Here is a 9,793-nt window from a genome sequence, read left to right as displayed (position 1 = left end):
AACAAAATATCAGACTGAGCGGCTTATAAACAACAGAAATTTATTTCTCACAGTTCAGGAGGCTGGGAAGTCCAAGATCAAGGCAGTGATCGGATTCAGTGTCTGGTGAAGTCCTAGTTCATCATAGAAGGCCATCTTCTCACTATACCTCACATGGTGGAAGAAGTGATGGGTCTCCTCTGGGTCTCTGTTTACAAGGGCACTAACCCCATCTATGAGGGCTTCACCCTCATAACTTACCTCCCAAAGACCCCACTCTTAATAAATCACATTGGGGGTTAGGATTTCAACATATGAGTTTTGGTGAGATGTTCAGTCTATAGCACCAGTTCAGAGGGTAATTGATGTTTCCCTGAAGGAGGGAACCATATGGCCAGAAGGGGAGTGGGACCTTTGGCCAAAGGAGCTCCAGGGGTTCTGAAAATTTTCCTACCTTTAATTAAGGATGCCGTTGGCTCTCTCAATCTATTCAGAATATGTGGGTAGTGAAGGCAGTGTGGTTTGGGGGTAGGAGGTAACACTTTATAGGATCCTCTTATAATGGCTCCATAGAGTGTGTACCTTGGTCACTTGATGTGAAAGCGGAGATGCTCCAAGGTTGGAAACATGGAAGCAAGCAGCTTTTTAGGAACTGTAAGGGCTGTGGCTTTTTGTTAAGGAAACATTTTAACCCACCCTGAAAATAGACATGCAATAACTAAAGCATCCTCAACTCTCACGGAGGGCAGAAGCAGGTAAAATCCATCTGTATTAGCCTGTTTTCGCACTGCTGATAAAGACATACCCAAGACTGGGCAATTTACAAAAGAGAGAGGTTCAGTTGGACTCACAGTTCCACATGACCTGGGGGGTCTCACAATCATGGCAGACGGTGAAAGGCATGTCTCATGTGGTGGCAGCAAAAGAGAGTAGAGCCAAGTGAAATGGTTTTCCCCTTATCAAATCATCAGATCTCGTGAGACTTATTCACTACCATGAGAACAGCATGGGGGAAACCGCCCCCATGATTCAATTCTCTCTCACTGGGTCCCTCCCACAACATGTGGGAATTATGGAAGTACAATTCAAGATGAGATTTGGGTGGGGATACAGAGCCAAACCATATCACCATCTGAAGATGCTCATGGGGCTATTGAGATCTTAATGCCTGGCCATGTTCCATCTTTATGGATTTTTCCACGATTATATGGTCGACAGGTCATAATACATGCCTAAAATAATCTCAACTATCTTTTTAAAGTTCCCCCACCAATATCGATTTAAGATAGTCACCAATTTGTCTGTACCATGAGCAGTAGTTTCATTGAGAAATTTAGCCAATATTCCTCTGAAATCATCTAGTACCACCAACAGGAAGTGCCAGAGATTATCTGAGTAACGGTACAACCAGGCTTCTTCCACAACAGTGGATACCTTATAACGGCCTCTTTGAATCCCTCCAGGGGTTTATTCTTTAGGGGTTTAGATTAGGATCACAGCCTTTGCTAAAACGGTTTGGCATGAGGACCAAGTATTTCCTTTAGTTTCCATGGTGTCTCTTCTTGCCTCGGCCTCAACCTTATTAACAGAAGGGAAAGGCTTCACCTCTTTAGGAAGTAGGAGTCCAGCTAAAAGCTTCTGAACTTGTCCATTTTGGATGGGAGTCCCAGTAGAAGTGAGAAACCTCCTGTTTCCAAAGCTTCCCACAGTTGTGTGCTGCTCCCAAAGCCCACCTGCTGTCTCTGTGTGCAGCCCCTCTGGACTCTCACTGTCTGACAATCTCTAGTAAGCACAGTGAGCTTGGCCATCAGGGTTGATTTTACCTCGGGAGAGGACAATATCCTTAACAAAGAAGAGAGAGTGGTGACAGCACATCCTACCTGACCACTTCCAGCTTCACTTTTGAGCTAGAATCCATCCACAAATAGTATTAGGTCAGGGTTCTCCATCAAGGTCTCCAGTGAACCTAAAAAGTTACAGAAGGCTCCCTGGCTGAGGTAGCACTCCCTTCAGGCTCCCTTTCCTTGGCAGAGGCATGAGAGCAGCAGGATTCAGGGCACTGCAGCGTGAACAGTAAGGGGAGAGGAACAGAACCTCCTAAAAGGCTAATTGGCTGTCTGGGAAGTATGCAGACAGCAGCAATGTCTGCATGGAAGCAGGAACAAGGAGGTCAAATGGGGAGACGAGAACTGTGATATGGTTTAGCTCTGTGTCCCCACCCAAATCTCATCTCAAATTGTAATCCTCATGTGTCACGGGAGGAACCTGGTGGGAGGTGATTGGATCACAGGGGTGGTTTCCCATGTTGTTCTTGTGATAGTGAGGGAGTTCTCACAAGATCTGATGGTTTAAAAGGGGCAGTTTCCACTGAGTTCTCTCTCTCCTGCCACCATATTAGAGGTGCCTTGCTTCTCCCTCACCTTCTGCCATGATTGTAAGCTTCCTGAGACCTCCCCAGCCATGTGGAACTGTGAGTCAATTAAACTCATTATAAATCACCAGTCGCAGGTAGTATCTTTATAGCAGTGTGAAAATGGACTAATACAAACTGGTTCATCAGAAGCCTCAAAAAGTTTTCAGTGTCAGCTATTGTCCTAAGACAAGGAGAATAAGCCTCTGCACCCAGATCAAGGGTAAAGCGATAGTGAGTCCAGGGTCTTTGATGGTTCCCAGGAAGTTGAGTAAAAACCCAAGCACTTGCACAGATTGCTCCTGCAAAACCGACCATGGGAACCTTTGCAGTTAGGGATGCCAAGGGAAGGGGCCATTGAAGAGCCTTCTTCAGGTCCCAGAGGCCTGTGCATGTTTATGCTCCCAAAGCAAAGGATCTCTTACTGAGTCCTTAGTCAATTCACAAAAAAAAGTGTAGTAATTTTAGAAAAATTTGGCACTTATTGCAGTATCCAATTAAACCTAGAAATCCTCTCAATTGTCATTCTGTGAGAGATCTGGAATAAACTTGGGTAGTCTCCTTAGATAGGGCATGTCCTGAATAATAAACTATGTTTTGGCAAAATGGTAATGTGTCTTCTGAAACATTATGTCCCTTTTCTACCAAGGCTGAGAGAAAGTCAATTGAATCTTTTTCGCAGGCTTCTTTGTTCTCTGAGAAATGTAGGAAATTATCTATATATAGTATCAGAACCAAATCCATGGAAATTTAGATCTTTTATATTTTGATTTTTTCTTTTTTCTTTTTCTTTCTTTCTTTCTTTTTTTTTTGAGACAGGGTCTCACTCTGTCACCCTGAGTATTTCAGGCTGGAATGCAGTGATGCAGTCATAGCTCACTGCAGCCTCAACCTCCTGGACTCAAGTGATCCTCCCACCTGAGCCTCCCAAAGTGCTGGGATTACAAGCATGAGTCACTGCACATGGCCATCTTTTAAGTCTTGATTGAAGACCTGCAAAAAATAGGAGGGAGCTTCATTGAGACTCTAAGGCATAACTGCCCAGGTATACTCTTGTCCTACCTAGGTGAGGATGAAGGGTGCTGAATGTCTCTATGCGGGGGCACACTGAAAAAGACAAAGAATCTCTATCATGACGGCAAGTGGCTTCAGGAGGAGTTGACGGCAGGAAGGGGTTTGGGTTAGGAGCCACTGGGAAGCAAGAGATGACAATTTTCTTGATGGCCTTCAGACCTTGAAAAATCGACATCCTCATCCATTTGGTTTCTTTACTGGCAGAACAAGAGCATCAAGAGCTAGTGAAGTGCATGAGAAGGCCTTTGGATCCAAGGCCTTCAAAGATTGGGGTCAGCCCTTTGTTTCTGGCTTCAAGGAATATGGGGGAAGTTTAGGTTACAGTGTGGTAGAAGAGTTGTTGGAAAAAGGTAGGGCATCTGGACACAGGGGAGAGGAGGAAGGAGTTGATGGAGGTGTGGAAGGAGAGAAACAGGAGAGGACAAGGGGGAGGAGGAGGGCTAGACACAGGGGGACACGGAGGGCAGGCGGGTGAGGGGCTGTTTGTCAAGTCAGTCATTAGCATTGGCCAGACAATCTCTTAGCTAAATACTTTTTTATTCACAAATTCATTTGGAGGCCTCTGCATTTAGGCCTGGGGAATCTTATTCATTCTCTTCTATAAAGAATCTCTGAAATGAACAATGTTTTGCGAGCCAAATGTTCCCAGAGTTGCCACTGAAGACCCAAGTCAGCCTTGGTGAAGTTTTGCCATTTAGAAAGATCAGCATGAGAACTGGGACCATGATAAGCATAAGTCTTTCCTGGAAGAGCAGAGGATTCAACCGTGGATGCCCTGCGAGCTGGTGACGGGCGGCGGGCGTGTCATGCCAGTGCACAGTGTGTCTCAGGTCCCCAGCCTGTGGGCCGGCTTCCTCCAAAAACAGACCCAGGACCTGGCACCAGACCCCCACCCCCAAGCAGAAAACCAGAGAGAATGTTCTAAAAGCCAAGTTCTCAGGACAAAACCCCTGGACAGCAGAATCTCGCCCAGTTTCCCTGGTGATCCACAGCCAAGTTCGTGGATGTGAACAAGGGTCCGGTAAGAGCTGCAGACTCGCCTGTCTGTGAGGCGGACCCACGTGCCCCTCATGCTTCTTACTATGACGAACACCACGTTTAGAAAGCACAGCACTGTGCTCAAGATGTGAAGGAAACCATGGACAAAGAACTAAGGGCAGTTGGGACAATGATGCATGAACTGTAGGGAATACTAATAAATAGATGTAAATAGATAATAAATATATATAAATAAATATTAATAAATATATAGTTGTGTGTCAAGCACAAACAAGCAAATAAAAGTTCTGAAGCCAAAAAGTACAATCACGGAAATGAAAAATTCAACAAAGAGGCACAACAGTAGATTTGATTAAGCAGATGAAAGGATCAGCAAACTTGAATATAGGGCAATTGAAATTATCCAGTCAGAGGAACAGAAAGAAAACAAAATAAAGAAAACTGAGGCCAGGTGCAGTAGCTCATGCCTATAATTCCAGCACTTTAGGAGGTCAAGGTCAGATGATCATTTGAGGCCTGGAGTTTGAGACTAGCCAGAGCAACAGAGTGAGGCCCTATCTCTACAAAAAACTAAAAAGTAAATTAGCTGGGCATGGTGGCATGCAGCTATAGTCCTACATATTCAGGAAGCTGAGGTGGGTGGATCACTTGAGCCCAGGAGTTTGAGGTTACAGTGAGCTATGATTGTGCCACTGCACTCCAGCATGGACAACAGAGCAATACCCTGTCTCTACAAAGGAAAGAAAAAAATGGGGGCCAGGTATGGTGGCTCATGCCTGTAATCCCAGCACTTTGGGAGGCTGAGGTAGACGAGGTCAGGAGATCAAGACCATCCTGGCTAACACGGTGAAACTCCATCTCTACTAAAAATACAAAAAATTACCTGGGCATGGTGGCAGGCACCTGTAGTCCTAGCCCTAGCTATTTGGGAGGCTGAGGCAGGAGAATGCTGTGAACCCAGGAGGTGGAGCTTGCAGTGAGCCGAGATCATGCCACTGCACTCCACCCTGGGCAACAAAGCAAGACTCCATCTCAAAAAAAAAAAGGAAAGAGAAAATAATGGCCAAAAAACTTCTCAAATTTGATGAAAGACATGAATCTACATATCCAAGAAGCTCAATGAACTCCAAACAGGATAAACTCAAAGAGATTCACAATGAGACACATTACACTCAAAATACCAAAAGCCAAAGATAACGAGAAAATCTTGAATGCAGCCAGAGAAAAGCAACTTGTAACATACAAGTGATCTTTAATAAGATTAACAGCCAATTTATCACCAGAAACTATGGAGGCCAGAAGCAGTGGGATGATATGTTTTACATTACTGAAAGAAAAAAAAACCGTCAAGTAGCAATTTTATATCTGGCAAACTATTCTTCAAAAATGAAGTAGAATTCAAGATATTCCCAGACAAACAGAAGCTAACAATTTATCACTAGTAGACCTTAGCTACAAAAAATGCTACAGCGAACACAAGGTCAAACAAAAGAAATCTAGATGGCAACTCAATGTTATGCAAACAAATAAAGATCTCTAGTAAAAGTAAATATGTAAGTAAATATAAAAGCTAGTATTATTGTATTGTTGGATTGTAACTCCAATTTTTGTTTCCTATGTGACTCAAAAGACAAATGCATAAAGCAATAATTATAAATCCATCTATGCTAATGGTCACACACATATAAATATGTAATTAATGGCAGCAACAATGTAAAGTAGGGGATGAATCTGGATAGGAGTAGAATTAATGTATGCTGTTGAAGCTATGTTTGTATCAATTTAAACTAGATTGGTATAAATTTAGGATTTAACTCTAATCCTAATAATAACCACAAAGAAAATAACTATATGGAAAAGAAAAAAGGGGGAAATCAAAATTGTTTAAGCACAAAAGGAGGCAATATTGGAGGAATTAAGGAATACAATTAAGGAAATATAGAAAACAAATAGCAAAATGGCAGAAGTAAATTCTTCATTATCAGTAATCACGTTAAATGTAAATGGATTAAATTCACCAATTAAAGGGCAGAGGCCGGCAATATAAATTTTAAAACATAATCCAAGTATATGCTGCCCACAAGAGACTCACTTTGCACCCAAGAGAAAAGTTAAAAGTGAAATGATGGAAAAAATTCCACACAAAGAGCAACCAAAAGAGCTGGAATGGCTATATAAATATCATAGCAAACAGATTTAAGTAAAAAATAGTTATGAGAAAAAATAGGATGTTATACATTGATAAAAGGGCCAAGTCATCAATAAAATATAACAATTATAAATATAAGCATATATGCATCAAACAATGGAGCTCCAAAATATATGAAGCAGACATTGACAGAATTGAAGGGAGAAACAGTTCTACAATAATAATTAGAAATTTCAATACCCCATTTTCAATAATGAGTGGAATATCTAGACAGACAATCAATAAAAAGTAGAATTTAAACACTATAGACGAATTAGACCTAACAGACACATAGAGAATACTCTATCCCACAACAGAACATAAATTATTCTCAAGTACAGACTGACCATTAAGTTTTGAATAAATAATAAATATCTGTTCTTTAGATCAGTTGGCTACTGGTAAAAAATATATATAATGATTCATTTGGGCCTTTGAATCTACATGCTGCCTTTATTTCTAATATTTCTAATGTGCTTTGCACTCAGAATTCAGTATAGTATCAAGCAGAAACAAGCACTTCCTTGCATCTACAGTTTCTGCATGTGATTGAAGTCCATGTATAATGATTGTCAATAAGGAAAAAAACTGTATTTAAACTAAAATTATGCTGTTGCTTTCCCACTTGCTAATTTTTTGATGGAAGGAAATACTGCTCATATGAGAGGTTGGAAAAGTGAGACTTTGATCAGTCCACTGTCTCTACCAATGCTGGCAAGTTTATTATAGAAATTAAATATGGTAATAGAAAAGAAGGTACATTACTTTTACATTGCTCATAAAATTTTTCTACTCTAAAGAGCAAATTCAAATTTTGATATGATTGTCTTTATGCTGAGGCTACATTACTATAAATTAGGTCAGAGTAGGGAAGCAGATTAGAAGATTTAAAATGGAACAAAATAGAAATTTTCTTTTTCCTTTATTTTCTTTTTATCCCTTTTTATCCCCTTTGCAGTAATCCTTGTTTATTAGCTCCTAATAAATTATGTAATCTTTCAGATAGTTTATATCTGAACATTTCATCCAAATAGTAAAGTGAAACAAAAACAATGCCTTTTATGCTGACTTATTCACCTTTTTCTAATAGAGATTTTGTCACATCTTGTTAAGCATTCAACTCACAATTACTGAGCATCACTCTGCTGCTTGTTATAGAGAAGGCCGTCAGTGAGAAGGACAGACAAGATAATTCATGCTGACAACAAGCAATGGATGTTTATACTGGATCTTCTAGGAGAAGCAGGATGGGGAGGGGAAAAATATAGGAAAACTTTTCCTAGAGAAGATGAGACCTGACTTGAATCTTGAAAAAGAAATAGGGCTTTAGACCATCAGACTAGAATAAATGCCTTCAAGGCAAAGGGTTAGCATATGTAAAGACAGGTATGCTGCTGTCTACGGCTACACACACACATTCCTTAGAATTGCTGGCAGTTCACTTGCATCTCAAAGAAATGTTATTTTTTTCTTCATTTCATGTGTGCAGAGAAGCTTTAGTTACACATGAAATGAGTTACCTTTCTCCAGAGCTCTTCGTACTCAATCAGGAAGCGCTAACTAGGCTTTGCTCTGGAATGCAGGATCAGGGATGCCCACCAGAGAACCACCTGCAGGCTGGGGCAGGAGAAGTGTCAAATTGGGCATGTGCAACAGTAGTCCCTTATGAAGCAGAAGTGGTTTATATGAGTTCTGCAAGGATACTAGTGCTCCCTTCATTAATATGTGAATTAGTCTGTTCTCACATTGCTATAAAGTACTACCTGAAACTGGGTAGTTCATAAAGAAAAAAGTTTAATGGACTCACAGTTCCCCAGGCTGTACAGGAGGCATGGCTGGGGTGGGGGCCTCAGGAAACTTACAGTCACGGCAGAAGGCGAAGGGGAAGCAAGCACGTCTTCACATGACAACAGGAGGAAGAGCAAAGAGGGAAACCCTACGCATTTTTAAACCACCAGCTTTCATGAGAACTCACTCACTATCATGAGAATGGCAAGGGCGAAATCTGCCCTCATGATCCAGTCACCTCCCACCAGGTCCCTCCCCTAACACTGGGGATTACAATGTAACATGAAATGTGGGTGGGGACACACAGCCAAACCATATCAATATGTTTCTCCATGCTTTCATAAAGATGGTGCTCAATACTCTCTTAGGAGAACCTAGTGAGAAGATGCTTGAGCAGGACTCACTTGATAAATCGACATCATTTATATCTCCTTAAGCCTTTAAATTATTTCCTCTACATTAAATCAAGTTATGGATCTCAACTTCATTTAATGTTGGCCACAAACTACTCCAGATATATTTTTCTAAAAGAATTCTAATTTGCATGTTTGTAGTCTGTTCTAGAGAGTGAGCGAGGGCCTGACCCATTGCTTTTCCTAAGCAATGGATGGATGGGAACCCCTATTCCCAGGAGGAGTCCTAGCTCTTTAGGAGCAGTGCTGCCAAGAACAAAGGATGCCAGGTGTATTCATACTTTCTCACATTGCTCTAAAGAAATACCTGAGACTGGATAATTTATAAAGAAAACAAGTTTAATTGCCTCACAGTTCTGCAGGCTGTACAGGAAGCATGATACTGACATTTGCTTGGCTTCTGGGGAGGTCTCAGAAAACTTACAATCATGGTGGAAGGTGAAGGGGGAGCAGGAACGTCTTACAGAGCAGGAGCAAGGGAGAGAGCGAGAGGGGAGGTGCTGTACACTTTTAAACAAGATCTCATGAGAACTCACCATCGTGAGTGCTGAGGGGATGGTGCTAAACCATTCATGAGAAATCCACTCCCATGATCCAATCATCTCCCACGAGTCCTCACCTCCAATACTGGGGATTAAAATTCAACATGAGATTTGGACAGAAACACAGATCCAAACCATATCTCCAGGCCCATCAACTAACGAAGCAAACACAGTCATTCCCAGCTACTCACACTAACACATGGAGTCCAGAATATCTGCCAAGAACACCTGTATCAATAAATTCAGCCCAATCTAGCAGTTTTCCTCCTTCTCTAATACCAATAAAATTCATTTTTACACACTTTACTCATGTTTCTACTGATAACTAGGACAAATCATTTTTTTTGTTTTTGTTTTTTGAGACAGGGTCTTGCCCTGTCACCCACGTTGGAGTGCAGTG

The sequence above is a fragment of the Theropithecus gelada genome, chromosome 18, assembly GCF_003255815.1.
Source record: "Theropithecus gelada isolate Dixy chromosome 18, Tgel_1.0, whole genome shotgun sequence".
In the NCBI taxonomy this organism is placed as follows: Eukaryota; Metazoa; Chordata; class Mammalia; order Primates; family Cercopithecidae; genus Theropithecus; species Theropithecus gelada.
The sequence above is the reverse complement of the archived record's forward strand: the minus strand, read 5'-3'. Positions refer to the sequence as shown.